This window comes from Amblyomma maculatum, chromosome 2 (assembly GCF_055883805.1).
Source record: "Amblyomma maculatum isolate TAMU_Amacu chromosome 2, ASM5588380v1, whole genome shotgun sequence".
Lineage (NCBI taxonomy): Eukaryota > Metazoa > Arthropoda > Arachnida > Ixodida > Ixodidae > Amblyomma > Amblyomma maculatum.
In genome coordinates this window covers 60,596,678-60,616,362 of record NC_139345.1, presented here as the reverse complement: position 1 = coordinate 60,616,362, position 19,685 = coordinate 60,596,678, and the positions used below count along the sequence as shown (strand labels likewise).

General features: G+C 51.8%; 1 protein-coding gene across 3 annotated transcripts in view; it reads right to left on the bottom strand.

The window, feature by feature from the left end:
• Sema1a (semaphorin 1a) overlaps nt 1–15,526 on the bottom strand; it is a 131,468-nt gene extending 115,942 nt beyond the window's left edge. For 2 of the 3 annotated variants that reach the window (XM_084594265.1, XM_084594266.1), the window contains exon 1: nt 15,225–15,525. The gene's annotated coding sequence lies outside the window, so the exon portion shown is untranslated. Of the gene's footprint in view, nt 1–15,224 lie in introns of all 3 variants that reach the window. The other variant, XM_084594264.1, reaches the window with a different exon arrangement.
• Between the last annotated feature and the right edge of the window lie 4,159 nt (nt 15,527–19,685).

Below are 19,685 nucleotides of genomic sequence, written 5' to 3'. Positions count from 1 at the left end.
TGGAAATGATGGGAGGGGCGGACGAACACAAAATTTATCGAGCGAAGATCACAGCAAATATATCAGGGCGGAAGGTCTGCCTTGCCGTCGCAGCGCGTGCATTATTCGCTCCTTCATAAAAGGGTGTGTCCCGCAAGCGCGACCGCAAAGCGCGCGTGCACAGTTTTGGCGGGGAACGCCCCTCGCGCTGTTTCCAGCACTGCGCGCACATACGCACACCACAGGTTTAACAAGACAACTGTAACCGGTTAGGACCGCGTCGCGGATAAGCGAATTACCTCTGCCGCTTCTACAACTGCTGTTGCTGGTGCTCCCGTTGTCGCTACTGCACAACGACTACTGTCGCATCGATACGCATTCGAAACGCCGCAAAAGCGCTTGAGCGAAGCAACGGGCGCACAAAGGCAATCGGTTTCGTTTAAATTAAACCGGCCGCCAACCCGCCCGTACTAAACCTGGTGTAATGCAAGCGTGGTTAGCGGAAACGACTTCACACACGCACGCACACACACAGGTGGTATGCCGGCGGCGACGCGCGAAGCGTATCGACCGCTTCCGCGTCCGTCGCTGTTTGCTTTCTCTTCTGCCCAGCCCGGTCGGTCAGAGTGGCAGGTATAGCGGGCACGGTGGGAATCAAGCCGCCTCCGCCGCCGTGCGGACAACTTGGTACACACGCACAGGAGAGGTACTTTGAATGCCGCGCACAGCGCTGCAAAATGTACGCACGAACAGCGTTTGACGCACGAAGCACAATACCGGTCGCTGAGCACACAGTCCGTTGAGCGTCACACACCGGCGAGGGCCCGTTTCCTGTTATATGTACATAGATAGCTGTTTGCGTGAATGAATCAGATTCGGCGCAGTCTTTTGTTTGTTTGTTTTGTTATTTACTTTGATCCAACTATTTGCCTCGCTTATGCGGTTCGCTGCAGCACAGGGGCACGGCCCCTGCACGCCAGAGAGAGATAGCGCTGGCTGTCTGTGACAAGTGCCTCGCGGCGGACAATGCCCGCGTCCGCGCAGGGCAGACCGTCGCTGGCACAGTGGGTGGGGACCCAGAGCGCGCGAGGGAGAGGAGAACGCCCTGTCGGTGGCAGCGGTGGCGCGAGGGCGCGGTTCGATCGGATCCCTCCGCCGCAGAGATAGCAGAGAGCGGGCGTTTATTTTCTAACCTCCGCTCCTGTTCTTTGTCTCAATTTTTTTCTCTCTTTCTCCTCCACCCACTGTCTCTGTTTTGCTTCACCTCCATGGGAACTCTGTCGAGAGAGAGAGGCGGTCCGCAGCGGCGTGCTTGGTGCGCGCAAGTGGAGGAGGGACGCAGCAGCGGTGGCGGCGATTTTATCCGCGGCGAACAAGCGCCCGTGTGCTGTGTCCATACCAGCACCATGCACCTGCCGTTGCTCACGCACACACGAGGCCTGTTACCTCCGCTGCTCGTACAGATGCGGGCTTTCGTGACGCATGCGCGCATATCTCCACTTCATTATGTACAGAAATAAGGGAAAAGCCGTCGGAGATAAGCGCGAGAAGAGCAGCAGTGCTACTACGAGGACACGCGACAGCTGGCGCGGGCTCCGCTCGATATCTGCCTAACGGCCTCTATAGCCACTCCCAACGTTACCAGAAACGGGAGGCTAGAACTCGCTTGATACAAACTTCCGGATCATTCGATTTTGCGCTTTGGTTAAGTCAACATACCGTCCACTAACGAATACCGGTTTATACTCACCGTTCATTCTAGCTACGCACAATATAGAGGAATGTTTAATGGTGCCTTCTAGTTAGAACTGCCGAGAGATTTCACTGAACGTTACCACACCACCGAACATCTCGACACACCGTGGCGCTCATCAGCTCCAAACAACTGAACCTCCTGACTCCCCCTATTTTTCTAGGCAAGAAGAAAAAGATCTGGCTGCGATACTGCTTCCCAGTGCCAATGCTGCATCCACCCGGGTGCTACAACCGAAACGGAGGAAACCGCGCCATGACCGAAGAAATGCAGGCAAGCATTGCCCCGCAGCCTGCACAACGCCGAAATAGAAAAGTGACCATCTCCGGCCTCGACTCTCCCTCAACGATTTCCTTGGCACAATGGAGGCGACCTATATATACACGAGGCAGACTAATGGGCACTCTTGCGTCGCTACCCGCGATTAAAGAGGCACAGCCCGACCACAGTAATATGTAACTGGGGCGATCGGTGATTCAGCGTCATGTGGGGGATACAGAGGGCCGCAAAAAGCAGACAGAACAAGCGATACTTGAGGGAGAGGCGGACAACGACGCCGCTTATTTCGCAAGCCGTCAATTTTGCATTTAACTACATAACGCAACCCGCTCAACACTTCATCCAAGGCGCGGACCCCGCAACCAAGTATTGAGACATGCTCCGTAAGGAAAGGATTCATAAGGTCTAGAGTTACGCCCACACCCAAACCCTATAGCAGTGGAAGAACGCCGCGGCAAATACGACGGCGTGCTAGGGGACAAAGGACAGACGCACTTTCTCCCTTCAAGAACAAAACAAACTCGCCACCCGCACCGTCGTCGGCTGAGGGTGTGCTGTTGCTCGTCAAGCGACGCGCGCGGCTCGTTTGAAAGTAGAGGCGTCTTTGTGCAGCTGTCCTCCCAGAAGAAGAAAGAAATTACAAATATAGGAGAGCCAAGGACGGCGGGCATCTTATTCCCCCATGGTCTGGACACACACAGTATACAACGACGCGTCCGACGCACGATCGCGTTAGCAGTGCCGGCGAGAAACTATCAGCGACCTGACATTAGTTACCGCCGTCACAAAGGAAGAAGGACGGAGGAAGGGGAGAGAGGTTGAAGCCGAGTAGGCTAACCAGAGCAGTCTGGACGGTAGAGAGAGAGAGAGAGAGAGAGAGAGAGAGAGAGAGAGAGAGAGAGAGACAATAAGCATATTCGAAGACTGCCGCCGATGCGGCAGTTTTTTTTTTTTGTCTGTTCGTTCAGTATAGAAGCTACGGCATACATATATACATACACAGTTCCTTTGCGAAGTTCACGGGTAACACGATGCCGAGTGTTTCAGTGATAATAACAATAAACTACTAAATCTACGATCTGATAACTGTACAGACAACTACACTGTCGGGATCTGGGCACAACATTCGAAACTATACAAGACGACACCCTAATTCGTGGGGCCAAACTGGTTACTTTATAATCTCTAAATGCGCCGCAAAACGTATTTGGCGTTTATTGCCGTAAGTGATAATAATAAGTTGATTATGATAGTCTATCCAACGAGGCAAACAAGCAAGGGTAAAAATTGTCAGTAAGATTGAGTCCCCCTGAACCTATACCACTGCGACACAGCTTATTGCGATAACAATAGCTCACTGTAGTGATGAACACACCCAGACGAGCGCAGTTTTCGTGTGCGGGTCCGATGATGCGTCTTCAAAAAACCTGCCACACACAACAGAGCAGACAACCATCCCCTTCAAAGCTATCCGTATGGGCGCCTCTACTGAAGGTCACGCGGGTCGGCGATTAATCGAGAGCGCTATCTAGCTAAACTAATGGAGGCACCGTTTACAATTGGAGCACCACGTATACAGTGCGCGTGCCCTTGGAACAACGGGATCGTGCGTGTTGAAAGCGAGGCGCCGCGGAGAAAACGCTTAACCCGTTTATTAATCACCCGACCAGAACAAGCGCCCAGGACCACCTTCGTCCTTGAGCTCTACAGCAAAGAGAGAGCAAACAAGGCGCATATCGAGTCGCACGTTGCGCTCTACCACACGGGCGATTAAAGCCCGGCATTCCATGCGCGGCTTATACAGCCTACATGGATCTCCCGCATACGTCCGTATGCGCCAGCCCTCGTACACTAATCCGTCCAGTAGGCAGTCCACCGGTGGCAGTCGAACACGGTGGGAAGCGAAATCGAACCGAGAAATAATAGAGCGCGCCTTCTAATACGTCTAATACGTCCAATAGGTGGCTTTGTGTCACGCCAACTCGCGGCTGGAGAACGCAACCAGCGCTGAAAGATGGCCGCATTCAAATCAAGGAAAAAAAAAAAAAAAAAAAAAAAAAAAAAAAAAAAAAAAACGTGATGTAATAAATGCGAGAGGAGGAGGCGTACCGTTTCCCGTAATTGCAGGAAGCCGCCGCAAGCATATACGAGTTGTACAGCAGAGGCGTAATTGGTCGAATTAAGCGCTCGGGGCAGAGAGAGACAACGCGCTCCCGAGATACGGGCACACCGCCGAAGTGGCAACAGCGTATCGCTTCATGGCAGCCACGATGAGAGGCCACCGCAGCCGGGAGGAAAAAAAGGCCTTGGATTCAAAACGAAGTGACCTCGCCTCTCGATATCGTCTTGTGTTTTCCGCGGGTATCTCTTTCTAGGCGGATAATAACCATACGCGCGAACACACACCACGCCGCTGGCGGCCGCTCGTGATACAGTTTGCGCTCTGTTCAGCGTGCAAGAGACCGCAGACCAGCGAGACAATCGGACCATTCTGTTTTCGCACAATTTGTTTACTTTGGGCGGCGCTTTCGTCTCAAAGCCGTTAACGACTTTCAAGACGCGCCTTGCCATCAGAGAAAGCAATAGTCGCGAAAAATGCCTCACAGCGTCGTTGAAGACGCCTTTTGTTCGGGTTTCTTTTTTTTTTTTTTTTTTTTTTTTCGCGGCTGAAACGGGTCGACGTTCACACTTGCACTCTTCCGCCCACGTGCCCGTTCTCTCATGTATTTAGGGAAAATTCTCAATCGTTGCACGCAAAAATTCAAAAGGAAGTAATAACGGGGTATACATAACTGGCTCGGCAACAAAGCTGCCATATACGAGATGCAGCGCTGACAAGCCGAACTCGAGGCCACAGCCAACCCCCTAATGCCCAGCACGAAGTCCTCCGGCCCTGAGCGAAAACGAGGAACGGAGACGGAGACAAGGGATTGCGCGCGGTGGGTATCAGCAACGCATTACGGCAAATTACTGCAACTACGACGTACATATACGCACAATCAGGCAGGTAGGGACGCAGCGCCGACGCATATCATAAACACAGCACAGGACTAGACCGATAGCGGCGGGGCGGAGAGGGGGGGGGGGGGGGGGGAGGGGCGGGGGGAGGCGGCACGTCTGTGTATGAAACAACCTTCGCCCCTCCCTTTCCTCAAAGGAAACTACCATTCGGTTGACGCTGTTCCTACCGCTACTACCTGCCTGCCTACTACACCGCTCGACAAACGGCGCTCATTGCCGGCTCGTTCAGAGGCGGAGCGGAACAAGAAAAGACAGTGCAACACGAGGAGAGAGAAATAGCTACGAACGCTCCTCGTGCAGCACAGGCGGCGGCCGATAGCCATCGCGAGATGGCCGCGCGCGCGTAATGGCATCGCCAAAAGGCCTTTCGCCTGACGCCGGCAAGAGCGCGCGGCCGCGAAGAGAAAGAAAGCGCTCTGCTCCCGCGCGGGTCATTAAATGCGCTGTTCCGCCGACTGCGCCTTCCGCCGCCGCTGCCGAGAAGGCATCCTTCCTTCCTTCGTTCATTTTTTTTTCTTTTTTTAACCCCCTGCGCCCTTCTTTCCGCGGCGGCTGCGGACGCCAGAATGCTCGGCGCCGCAAGCGACGACGGCGATGGAAGGGGACAACCCCAACCAACGCGACGGGCGATGCAGCCTGCAGCCGCAGCGGCGCTAGCGCTGGGGATAAAACCTTTCCATCTGGGGCTTCCTTGCCCCATCGACCGGCACACACTCCATAGCAGCACTGCCGAAAAAGCACGAGCTACAGCTAGCATTTTTTTTTTTTTTTTTCCAGCTGCGACGTCCATTTAGCCCCCGCCGCACGCTGGCGGAAAACCTCTAATGCGGTGCTGCTCCCATCCCATCTTCCTCTCTTCGTACGCTACTCTACTCAGACTTCCAGGGAATGCGCTTTGATCTCATACGTGCGCGCTCGCGTTTGCCGGCCGCTCAAAGGCCGTGGAAGCCGCGGCTGGAGGGAAGGAGGAGTAAAAAATTAAAAAAAAAAAATTAAATGCGATAGCTAATCGCAGACCCGTCATTTGAATTTTAACTGGAATCGTGCCCGACAGTTCCACCGGAAAATGACATTTCAGAAACCTAAACTCCGAGTGCGCGGCACTTCCAAGTAGCGGCAACGTTTCATACGCTTGCTTCGCTTTCTTGCCGCTGTTTCAACGACACCTTGGAATGGCGTATGCTAACACTACTACTGCAAGTACTGAACGAAGGTATATTCTTTTTGCCAGCACTAATGCCTGTGTGCAAAGAAGAATAAAACATAGCGAAGAAATGAAGCCAATGACGTAAATGCATGCAGATTAAGGCTTGTTCAGCTGCCCTTACACGCCTGCATAGGTGAAGAGAGGAGAAACGTCAGCAAAGATCGCATCTATACTTCATTTTCAGCACTGCGAAAGGTAAAGGCAAGACTGACCAATAAGAATGCCGGGCACTGCATGATTTGTGCTCCTCCGCTCCAGTCGCCGACGGCGGCAGTACTACAGGGAATGAGCACAGCCATTGTTGTGCTCGGCATCTTGATCGGCCCATATCGCCCTTGCTTTTCGTGGTGCTTCAAACTACTTGTTAAACTGAGTATATGAGCGCAAGTATTCCCGAGGGGAAAAAAGAAAAAAAACAACACTAGTGAGGCAGCTCGTGTATTTTCGAGGTTTATACCGCCGAAACACGGTAGGTCATTGCAAAATAACGGCATTAAATAAATTCTAGAGGTTCAACTATGCTTGAACCAAGTTTCAGGAGCGTTAGCCATCGGCCGCAGTCGCTGTTGCCGATTCGATCTTGGTGCGTTTTCCGCGCTTGGTAAGCTTCTCGGCAACGGGCTAGTCTGGCCTCTCGTTGCCCGATGGTCTCGGTAGCCTGTCTGCCACGGCGTAGGTCTGCCTCAAGCGATATGGCGTATGTGTGTGGCCCATTTACCTAGGTTGAATGATTGACCGGAGCAGTTGGAACTTGATGAAGACTACAATGTTTGCTGCAGAGCAGCGCGAGAGCGTGTTGCAGTTTTACACGAGGCGTGATCGCCTAGAGCAATAGCATAGTGGGCTCGTGCCTGGGTATGACGATGAAGACGACGTTTGCTGCACAGCGCGAGGGCTCAAGGTCAAAACTGCGCCGTTCACTGACCTTGAAGCCTGTGCATGAACGTAATAAGCTATCGCTCTAAAACCGAGATATACAATGACCTCTTCCTTGAGAGGAAGACTTAGCGGGGACCACGCAAAGAGCTCGCGGATCTTGCTCTTTTGCACCGAACGCAAAAAAGCGATAGTGTACACGTTACTTAAAAATAACGAGCGTGTGTCGTTATTTCCGTCCGCCGAGCAAACGCTCACAGCAGTTATTTACTCGGCTCTATTCGTTTTTGTATTTTATTCGTCTCTAACAAACGGCGAAGCGAACAGAGGAACGAAATCTCGAGCACAAATCAGAGACACTCTAGGCTCCACGAACGCAAACGAGGCTCGTTTGTCACGATGCCTTGCTGCAAGGGCACATCGGAGCGCTGCAACACCGTGTACGCCACGGCTCTGAACACGTTGGCCACCGGCGGCCAAACGCCTCTAACGTCGTTCCTGCCAAGAGGGAGATAGGGAAGAGAAAGACTCGGCCGCTGCTGCTGCCGCCGCCACGATAGTGCGACACAGTGAGACGCGAGAGTACCAGTGTGTGTCTGTGAGTGCGTACAGGCACAGTGCACTCCGGAGACCCGCAGATGCGTGATGGATAAACGGATGATGGATGGCACTCCGACCGACACACATGGGCCGACATCGCTCTCAGAGCTGCCACTTCGGCAGCGCACGCGATGCAACCCCCCTCCCCAACCCCCGGCCACCATTCTTTCCTCTGGAAGAGCTGCGCCGCTACACGAATTCGGCGTCCGGCAATCGCTCGCCGCGCACTAGTCTGGAATCTGTGCCCCGATTTCTTTTTGTTCCTTTTCCAAAACATCGCGAGACATCGATCGTCCCACTGAAGAGATGAGTGAGGTGTAGAGAGAAGAGGGGGGGGCATATATATTTATATAAAGCAATAAACGAACGCGAAAGCGAAGCACCTTCACGAAGAGAAGTGGGAAGGAACGCGATAGAAAGAAACAAACGGGCCGCGTATTCTCTTTATCGCGCATCCGTAATTGGCCCCCGACAGGGCTGCTTATTAGCAAACCATATCCCGTAGGAGCACTCGAGCAGACGACGCTCTGGCGCGTGATTCCTCTGAGCAGCGCCACCAAGCGACAAATAGTGGATATATTGTCTAAACAAATAAGAACATATTTGAAGCCCACCGTTCCCGTCGTTTTGGTGGCTCAATGGATTAACACCACGCATCTCTTCACTGATGCCACTTAAACATGCGTTCGACTCCTGTGCTTTATTGTTTTTTCTGAATATTTTTTTTTTCAATTGTCTTCACTGTAATTATATTCTGCCTTCAGTGAGCGTAGGTTACCTTTAGGTTGCGTTTATAGACACCTTTAAGTAACAATCGGTATGACAACAGTTACACTAAGCAATTACCTTTCCCACAATCATTTCATGCCTCAGTGAGTGTATGTTACCTTTAGGTTGCGTTCACTGACATCTTTCAGCAACAATCGCCCTTTACAGTGAGTGTATGTTACCTTTAGGTTGCGTTCACAGAGATCTTTCAGCAACAATCGCCGTTTAACTCGCTGAAAGCGTCGTCTGTTCCAGTGCGCCTATGGGATATGGTATGGCAATACGCGACAGGGCTCCCCTGTTATGGCACTCGCCGAGTTCGTCGCTATTTCAGCCTAGAGGAATGCGCGTCTCCTGAAGTTGCACAATGGCAGCAAGGCGACCTCGGCGGTGACGCGTATCTCAACGGGGCGCGGCACACGTGTGCATGCGGCTGCCTCGTTTCCTATAGTGACTTCTACAACGAGAAACCTGCTACCGACTATGGCGATAGCAGGAAGATCAGCGCTAAAGCCATTTAGCAACAGCCATACAAGGTCTGCGCAAGTGCAAGGCGAGCATTACAGAACCCGCGTAAAAGAATACGTCGGGCGGGTGCACTGATCACAGTAAAACGGGAAGCGTCGAGGGAGTCTGCCCCCGCGTGCCTTCGCCCACTGAGCGACAAAATAAATAATGGACTGAGCAATAGCAAAGAAGGAAATAAATAATGATGCGCTAGACGGCCGGAAATTGGGCTTAACTGCCTGCCACCACGAGTTGTATCTGCTAAATAGATCCGAGTCGTCAAACCAAACAACTCGACCTTTTTATTTTGCCGGAGAGAGAGAGACGTCCTATGTCTAGAGCTGTTAAACCATTTCCACATCCCGCGCGTGGGAGATTGTAGTTGTGGCAGGAGGCGTGGCGGAGGGGGCAAGCATGGGGGAAGGGGCTCACGCGTCCCTGTCTTTTCCATCGAGCGCTTCTCCGCTGCCGCTGATTAAAAGGAAAGCGACTATAAAACACACACACACACACACGCACACACAGAACAGTCACGAATTCACGGAGAACGGTTCCTGTTGCGTGTCAGCCGCATACAAGGCAGCTGCTGCGCTGTCGAAGATCTTAGTGGAAGGAGGCCCTTTTACGAGCTCGCCAGAGTTCCGTTCTGGGCACGCGCTGTGGATCGCGCGCAACCGTTTCCCCTCCTGCACGGGCGTGTTCCTTTTTGCAGAAATGCAAGCGCAGACCAGGATTCATGCGTTGGACCGATCGAGTGGGCCCTTCTCGACGTCGACGCGTCTCCGTGAGGATCCGGAAGCTTGACAAAAAGTACGACGAGTTGGAAAGAGCATCTCGCAGATGACAAGAAGCTGCCGCGGGAGACGTGAGCGCTGATGATGGCGGGGCGGAGGGGAGGGTCGCGACCCCAAATCCATGCCATGTGCGCGGCTCCCAGCGGCGGCGGGCCGAGCGATGCAAGAGCAGTTGTCAGCACAATACGAACCCATCCATCAGCGACGACCAGGCATTCAAGGACGCTGCTGTAACAGCGGCAGCACGAGTTTTTCGTTTAGCGCTTCCTTTCTCCTACCGCTTCTTCTCTCTCCTCTGTCGCTTCCTCAATGTCTTTCTCTCGTTGCGTCCTCGGCCGTTCGTGCGCCTTTTAACCGGTTGATGGGCGGGCCCGGCCCAGATGCTGACATCTGTTTTCCGTCCGTTTACTCAGCGGCCGTATTTCACGGCCGGAGGGGGCAGCCTTCTTTCCGCGCTGATAGTGAAGGGGGGGCCAGTGACCTCTACGCTGCAGGCGCGTGCGTGACACGAGCGGACCACCCGAACGTTCTCGAGTCATCGCCTGCAAGAGAGGCCGCCAGCCGAGACTAGCCGACGGGGTCTGGGAACCCACAAACAGGCTAGAGCACCGAAGAGATGTTACAGTTTGGCAAATGAGGTTGGACCGAGAAGAGATGCAACGACTGAGGGGTGACTGCTGCTTGAAACTTCAGCAACAGCCTACTTCCAAGGCGTAGTAAAGCCAGCACTGGATGACGTCACATCTGCGAATGATAGCACCCCATAGATTTTCCACGAGATCCCCAGTGGGTCATGTTTGCCGGTCGACGCAAAAAGAACGAGCTATATAACTCGGATCGGAAACTCACAAAGACGACGGAAATGAGTCCTTGACGCGCGGCTCAGCGACGATCTCTTGACAGTTTAAGGCGGGGGTGAATACGCTTCCTCAGATAGGATGAGTGCAATGACTCACGCCAGCAGCTGTCGCCTTTTTGGCCACCAATTGGAAGCAATTAAAGGAACCACGAATATCGCCAACAATGGACTAAAGGAGCACACAGTGCGGTGAGCAAATAGCTGTATAACGACAGGCGGAGTTGCCGTCTCACGTTTGCTCTTCAACCACGTAAACCGACGGGACAAGGAACGGTCGCACAAGACAGGCGAGGGAACGTTCATCTCGCAAGCTGGTTGCGTACGAACCACACGGATCGGGACGAACGCGACCAGGAAGAAAAATGAGCAAGTGTGTTGCGCAACTCGAAGAACAGATCCCGATGCAATACGTCCATGCTAAACGCCGGCACGTAGGCTGCACTTATTGAATACCAGCACACTCAACAAACGTCGAAGACACGCCAACCATTATTCATGAGAGCCTACACCGAGGGTCGTCTCGATCTAATCACTTCTTCGATAAGGTTACTCGTCGTTATCGCACTCGGTACGCTTTGCACAGAGACGGGAAAAGGGGATGGGGTCGCATGCAGCACAATCGTCGTTTCAACACACCCTCCGGCCTCAAGCCGATCGCTGATGATTAAATACAATGAGTGTAGAGTTTCATGCCTCCATGCAAGACAGTGGGCTATGTGGGTCGCCTCATACATACGCTGTCGGCTTTGATTCGACGACATGAAATATAGGGGTTTCAATTTTAAATATATAAAAGGAAAAAAAAAAGTTCTCTGCTTCACTTTCCTGCGCGTACTTCGATTTTCCCCGCCCTTCCCCTCCCCCATTAGGCTGCCGATGAAGTAGGTGATTGCCTTAAATACAGCGCGCAGATGACGCCTTTGATGGAAAGTGATAATCATAGGCACACGAAAAAAATTCCCGGGCCGAAGTTCCGTGCTACATTACTGCTCTGTCCTAATGTCTCCCACACCCTCACCTCCTTTTTTTTTTCTTCTTCCTTATGCACAATAGGTGTTGCTCAATATCAAACTATCTCTGGAGACAAACGAGGCGGCCATCCCGCCACGAGGAAGGTGTTGAGAGCCGTCGCGAAGTCGCACCGAAACGACCGAGGCAGAAAATTGAGAGACGACCAGTCAGCGAAGGAAAAAAAAAAAAAAAAAAAAAAAAAAAAAAAAAAAAAAAAACTACAGAAAACTGCTGTCCAGGACAGCACTGATCAGGGCTGCACGACGGTGCAAATCTATTTCCTGCCAGTCCGCGCTTGCGCCACAACGAATTAGCTGCTACCTCCCGTTTGCAGCGAACGTGGATAGCGCAACGCAGTAATCAACAGAGATGTTCCCCTGCGAAGGCAATGAGCCAATGCGCAGTAATGAGCTGACAGTCTTTTTTTTTTTTTTTTTTCTACGCGTAGACTGCTCTCGACTCAGTTGAGCCACGATGACCAACTGCAAAAAAATAAAATGACACGCAGAAACCGAAATCGCATAACGTTCCACTGTGGGCTGCTCACCGTGCCCAACTGTCGGCCTAGACAAACTCGTTTACTGAAAGTTGCGCAACCTGGCTAACGAGACTAATTGAACTGAACGGGCACAGATGACGTGGCCTTGAACTTTCCCTCGTGGGCGCGTTTGAGCCTTATATTCTTATTTTAAAGCGAACGCCCAGGATCTGGTTCGCATTTTTAACGGGTCCCGGAGAGCCGTGCAGGTAAGCGACGTTATGTCGAGGTAACGGTATTTGCGTTTGCTTACTCATATGGTAATCGAAGGCTACCAAGTAGACTTTCTTGCACAATCATCCCCCTCGTCGGCACCAGCAGACACACCGTGGACACTGCAAAAAGACGGCCTCATCTAACCCACACGTCAGCTTTCACTGTCCCCGTTAAACCGAACTTACTGACTCAGCGTGTGTGACCACCTCAATACCCAAGTTTGCGGACTGCATAACGTGTACACAAGCCTGCAGAGCAAACATTGCGATAGACTGTTGCAGTCCATAAAGCGTACGACAGGTCACCCACTATTAGAAGCAGCTGCTACTATTTTCAGCCCAGAATAGGCCCTATTCAAGCATCGCTATCTGACCGCAGGAAGTACGATGCCGCTTTGCAAGTGCCACCGTGCAGCTTTAATACCAATGAGCTCGTCAGCAGTGACAGATTTGGTGTCTACACCCCAGTGCCGCCGACCAACAACAACAACGTGCGAGATCGCGATAGCGTTCGGTCCGAGTTGGTGACGCAGCGACCGCTGTCAAGAGATTCGAGGAGTGAGAGTTGACGCGTTTCGGACTACGGTACATGTTGTTCTGAGCATTCCACAGCGGAAAAGGTGATCACCTCGACTAATTAGCATCCAAAAATACATGACCTGTCTTACAAAGGTCCTTAAATATGCCCACGGCTGAGAATGCTGAACTCAGTGGCGATCGAACTGGAGGTCGACTTAGCAAAGAGCTCTGAGTTCGTTGCTGAACCAGCGGCCTTACGCCACGTGCCCTGAGGACACGCTCACTTTCAGCGAGTCGGCGACCGGCATGCGCTTGTCTGGCAGATTGATTGATTGAACAGAATACTGTCTGGCAAGATATAAATCCAATTACCGGCAAACGATTGTCCATTGTATAATTCATCTTGTGAATGCATGAATGCAACGTTAATCAATCGTCCATTCTGCAATTCATCTCATGAATGCATTACTGTCCAACATGACAGACTGATTAGCAAAAAGCCTGACATGATCAAACGTGGAACGTGGACCGCAACTAGAGGCAAGTTCGCAGCGAATTTCTTGCGAGTCATCTCGGGGAATCGGTATTCGCTCGAAAGCGACGCACTCTGCGTCATCTCACATTTCCAGAAGAAAACATGCCAGGCCCGGCGAGTTGCAAAGGGCTGATTCTGAACGTCACTACGGCAAATGCCCACCACGAATCCTGTAAGGGCAACTGCGCACCACAGATTCGCGAGCATACCTGTAAGGAATACACAGGTCCTCAATCTTCCCTGGGAGCACATCAAGAGTGCGCCAAGTTCTACAGACAGCAAACCCGACAACAGTCCATGGAACGGTGACCTGACCATTTGTGATGGAAAGCGCATAATGCTCTCGGAACGACCCGCTTGACATACATGCATATAAATGGTGCCCCTCGAGGGCAATCGAGTGCGAGACGCCTCAGCTCTTCGCCAGGGAGTTCCTCGCGCGAGCTCTGTACATCGCAATCGATAGCACTCGCAGATAACCACTTCCGCGTCGGCTTTATTCAAGACAGACGAGTTTGCCTGCATAAGCAACTGACTGGGCTTTCACCTCGCTGGCACCGTGAGGTCGCCCCCTATGAAGCAACCCGTTTCACCAGCGCCACACTACTGCCAATTTAAATATTCTCAGCGAACGTTTATAGTTGAATAACTCCTCTCCTTTACCAGGAAAAATGACACCTTTCTGTTCGAACGCTACGCTCGGTCACTATTCACAAAGAGCCGTAGTTGTGGCTTTTGCATACCGTTAACTAACGCATCGCTTCCAGTGCGATGAATAAATAGATACTGATAAAAACTCCGTGCTATTGATATTTGCGCAAATAACTAGCCAAGCTTAGAAAGAAAACGACTACATATAAGTGATTGAATAGGCACTGCCATCAAAGGTGCACTAAAGTACAGTGCGCTTCATTTGACACGCCGCAAGCTGCGCGATAGCAGACGACAAGCGCGCCCGCGCGAAAGGGGGCTGGGCGGGGCACTGGGCTCACAAAAGGCATCTCGCCCCGGCGCTAGACGACGTTCGGAGCTACAGAGTGACTAAAAAGATGGGTGTGGCTGGTTGGGGTCGCCGACATTACGAGAGGGGACCATTTAAACGGGAAACGAGGCACCGACTCAAGCCGCCCACTAAAGTCGATCATTCGTATAGTATCTCGGCGCCTTTGCACTCAATTTTCATCCGGTAACAGGAGCATCGGACGACTGCTCCCCATCTTCTTGACATTTACTGCAGTCGAGGAACAGGAAAAGCGTTTGGCTTGCTGACCGAACAAGTTTCTGCTTAACTTTTCAGCGCTGTGCAAAGGAATGGCATTGGTTAGCAAAACAACCGGAAATAACTCGGCCACCAGCAGCGCAACATGACGATTGACTACGCGCAGTTGCTTCCGGTCTCGCCAATGGATGACAAGGCGGCAGAAACAAACGAGACACCGCGCACGGAGGTTCCCTGTTCCCTGCTGGACGCTTGTTTCTGGTTGTGGCCGCCGACGAGGGCAAGGGAGTGAAGGCGCGCTCGGGACATGGCCAAGATGAGGCCCTCGCCCCCTAGGAGGTCTCCTCCCAACGACAGGAGCCCCGCGCTATTCTAGTCACGGTATGTCCCGGGCAAAGCTCAAAAGTACCGCGGCAGTGGCAGTGTTAGACACAACATTGGCACTTGCATCCATGACTCATTCGTCTGTGTGAGGACGCTCTGGAAGCCGAGAACGCTTTTGACACGCCGGTCGCGAGTGGTGCGGAGAAGCTGTTAGGCTTACCTCGAAGCGAACTCAAGGGGGCCTCCGGAGGGGTGTTGAACGCAGAGCCGCGCACGCAGCTACACGATACACTTCAGAGCCTGCGACGCGTAAATCCAAGAGGCACAGCCGTTCACGATGAACCGAATCCCACAGGCACACACAGCACGATCGCTCGCGTCGACCAGGGAAAGCGACCGATAACCCCAAAACAATCTGTTTATCCAGAAGCCAACGCCATCGCCGCAACGCCGCTTGCTGCCTGCGGCACAACGAACGTATACAACGGCCAAGCGAGTTCCCGGAGAGTCGCTCGCCGCCTGCTACCTCTGCAATCCTCCTCTCAAAGGCGCTGCCGCGATTGGTCCGGCTTGAGCCCACGTGATCAGTGCCGCGCAAGCGCGTTGAGGGTCGGCGCGTGGAGCAGAGAGAGAGGAGAGGCGACGCGCGAGAGCGAGCAGACGAAAAATGGCCGACCTTACCGCTCCACCGGTGGAAGAAGAAAAGCGCGCGCGGCTTTTATTTTCGGCCCAGTCGGAACCCCCCACTTGGAGCAGCGCAATAATTAGCGAAGACGCTGGTGTCAGAGGGCTTAATTGCTTTTGTCATTCGGCTGTGCTCGCGTTGCGGCTGGCTTCGATCGCTTTTGACGAACGTCCGGCACGAGCTGGCGAGCAAGGCAAGCGCGCTTCGCTGCTTGCATGCTTGCTTGTGCTGTTGCTGCTGCTTACTGGCGGGCAGCTGCCCGGGTCACTGGGCTCTCTCCCCTGCCCGGCGTTCCTGCCTGGGTCGATCGATTGGGCCACCGGATTAGTTAGGAGAGCGGAGGCCCGCGCGCGAACAACTGAGCATCGCAGGCTGTTGGCGCGCGACCGAGAGCGATCGCTTGGCTAGCGCGCCAGCCAAGCTGCTGGCGCTCGCGGAAAAGTCGCCGGAAGAAGTTGAGCGGCGGCGCGGAATCTTTGATGACGTCGGAAGAGGGAATGGGAACCTCTGCGAGGGGCTCCCCTCCTAATCGATTTCCAATTGTCTTCCCTCGCACTTTGCACGGGACGAAACAAGGTGATGTACGCGTGTTGTTTGACGCCGTCTGAGCCTTCCTGACTAGAGATAACTTGCCGCTTCATCGTCAGTTGCGCAAGAGACAAATGAAAACGAGCGCACAAAGGATGAAGTCCTGCCTCTAACTCTGACGCATGAAAATGGTCTTTCGGCGGAGATAACATTGAAAGATGATGTCCAATGTGCATTATGATGCAGTGTGCCCCTGACATCTTTATGATGCAGACTCCAAAATGTGCGTTGAGAACTTACAATCGATGAGCTCAAGAGATTTACTAGTGCAGATAAACGCCACGGGAGCGCTGGCATCTGCGAGCTGCACGATCAGTATGCTAAAAAACTACAGAGAAAAACAGCTTATCTTCGCGCGGGCGCTGATGCGTGCTTGGCCACCTACTTGTGTCGAGTTGATCACAGCATGCTAGCCTCAAGGCTCTTGCACCTGCGGAGCACATTCCAATCTGTTCACTCTCCCGTGGTATAACACAGCACTCTGGTGAGATTACTTGGAAAATTTGGCGCTTTTTTATAACTCACTCATTTGCAGTACCTGAAAGGCGCATTGCGCAAAGCCCTAACGCCATTCAGTTACAAATCTCGGAGGTTTTGCATTTTCGGCGCTTTCTTTTAGAGGCGGTAAAAAAAGCTACGTAAACGGCAATGTGTTGCAAACATTTTAGCATGATGTTTTTCAGAGTCGCCCACAAATTTTAGAGTCGCACTTTTTCCCGAACCCAGTACTTACGGAAAGTTATCTTGTTAGTATTAACTAAACAGAAAACTGTGCACAGATAAAAAAATGTGACCGACCTCTCAACTGCGCATAGTTGTTTCCACTCATATAGGACACTCCGCATCAGTTACCTAGCCAGGGGTGGCGTCAGAACCCCCCCTGAAATTTCCTGAGCGCAGTATCTGTCGTGCTCCTCGTCTCCTTTTTCAGCCTTCTTCTACCATTTTTTTGTTTTTCGACCGGCGGCGTATCACATTCCCCAAAAAATATTTATGGCTACGCCATTGCTCTGTATATTTTAAAATCACGGTTGAATTTCGGTAGGGCACCTGGTATACATATTTTCGGTAATTCAGAAAGTTTAAGCCATATGCAGGTCACGGTAAGATGTTTGTTTTAGCGAGGCCATCCCGCGTTCTGCTTCGCAGACACGCAAACGTTGACTTTCCCGCACTGCGACTGTGTTAGAGGAGAGGCGAAGCGTTCCTCGCCAAGGTATCGGCTATTCTGGGAATATGATGACGCTGCCTCCTAAAAAGTGATTGCGGATTATAATTGTCCGAACAATGAGCTAATTAGTCGTGCGTTTTTATCCGCCACCATTTAGATTCATCGCGTCTTCGCGCCGTAAATCTTCGCGCAAAGGCAGTCCACAGTGAGTTTGGGTCACGGCATGAAGCCTCTGCGAAAGAGAGAGAGGAGTGTGTGTGTGTGTGTGTGTGTGTGTGTGTGTGTGTGTGTGTGTGTGTGTGTGTGTGTGTGTGTGTGTGTGTGTGTGTGTGTGTGTGTGTGTGTGTGTGTGTGTGTGTGTGTGTGTGTGTGTGTGTGTGTGTGTGTGTGTGTGTGTGTGTGTGTGTGTGTGTGTGTGTGTGTGTGTGTGTGTGTGTGTGTGTGTGTGTGTGTGTGTGTGTGTGTGTGTGTGTGTGTGTGTGTGTGTGTGTGTGTGTGTGTGTGACCGATACTAAAATAAAATTCCAGACAGACTTCTGTCAAGTGTTTTCTTTTGAGTATCTTTCAAAACAGTTCGGCAGGCGTCGTGTGTCAACAATGAGAATATCGGAGTATTGGTATCTAGGATGTATTTTTAGCGTATCGTGTATTCTAACGATAATCTACAAAGAAAAAAAAAGTATGCACCAGATTTAACGCTGCTGAGAGGCTGCTGGGCTGTCCGGGGAGCTCGCGCAGACGATACCACACTGAAATAGGGATGCAGTACAAACAGGAAGCGGTGATGCCAATGCCATCGACTCGCTAAGTCTGCTTTATTATTACGTTCATTGTTTGGTAGATACAGATAAAGGACGTGTATCTTACGCTTTTCTGCACTCGACGACACGAAGAACGAGGGAACATGCTCATCACGGGGTGCAAATATCCCTTGACCCCGTCCCTTATTTCAAGCTGGCGGTTGTCAATAGAAAGGGAAGGATTGGACCGCCATGATCATGAGCGTACAGCGTATTTTATTGCGATAGCAATACTGTACCAGGTTTCGACTCGTCGCGTAGTCCCGGCGGAGCCAACGTTCGACCTTGAACAGCCGCAAGAAGAAAAAGTAGAACGCTCGGTCACCGGCCGCTAACGCTTTCGCTCCATGCACACATAAACATTTACAATCTACAATGCACCCTGGCCAATCCCCCGCCGTGGGTATGTGCCATTTTGTCTCAGGTCATCATCATCATCATCATCATTCTGTTCAGCAGCATTGAACCCTTCTCATTTATATGTGGGCTGGTAGCTTACGCTCTCGCGTCATACTCTTAAAGGATGAGCTTAAGTGTCCCCAATAATTTACCACCTTACACTGATAGTTAATGATAGAGGAGAGTTAACCAGAGTTAAACGACAACTAATTTTTTTGGTTTACTTTATCAGCACAGGGCCACACACATCACATTGGTTAATTGTGTCAGATCCGTCAACTGGCCCATTCCTTTGGTTTGGAGAGAAGCGCTCGTCAAGTTCGAACTTCTCCCGGATCCTCGAAACAGCCTGGCTACGTTTCATTCTTACCCGTTGACAAAAGGCAGCTTGATAAGATACAACACGGTAGCGGGCTCGTCTTCTCCTGCAGCACGGATTTCTCTTTCAGTTGTTCTCGCGTATATGGCACGGCCGCACCGCGGTGCTCTTTTAGATATGCGGTTTTATAAAATGCTGTTACTCATTAGTGCCATGTAAATGTAACATCCAAATAACAAAGGTTGGAGATATGAGTTTTACTGAATGAAAACACTTAGCCCTCCATTTTTCGTTTAGCTTTTCGCGCAAAATGTTCAACTTCAAGCATCTGTTGAACGCATGCAGCGGTGGGGAAATAACAGTATACGGCTTTCCTATCGCGCACAGAGCTCGCGCTGTTTAAGGCAAATGCAAGCCTGCAAATATTGCAGGAATAAGCGAAGTGCTTCAGAAAATGCGCTGTTTCTCTTCATCAAACTTCATGCACCGACAACAATACACCGCCAGAATGCCCTCTTCAGTCGGCTATTGTCAATGGTACTTACGTTGCACGCAACGTAACGTTGAAAGTGTTCACTATCAATCGTTACTACGCAGGTAGGGACGTCCGTTTTGTACCGCAAGTTCCACATATAACGTGGTTCGATCTCCATCTGTTTTCGAGTTACATGCAAGAATGTGGTGCACTACTAATCAACCCCCCCCCCCCCTCTTTCTCT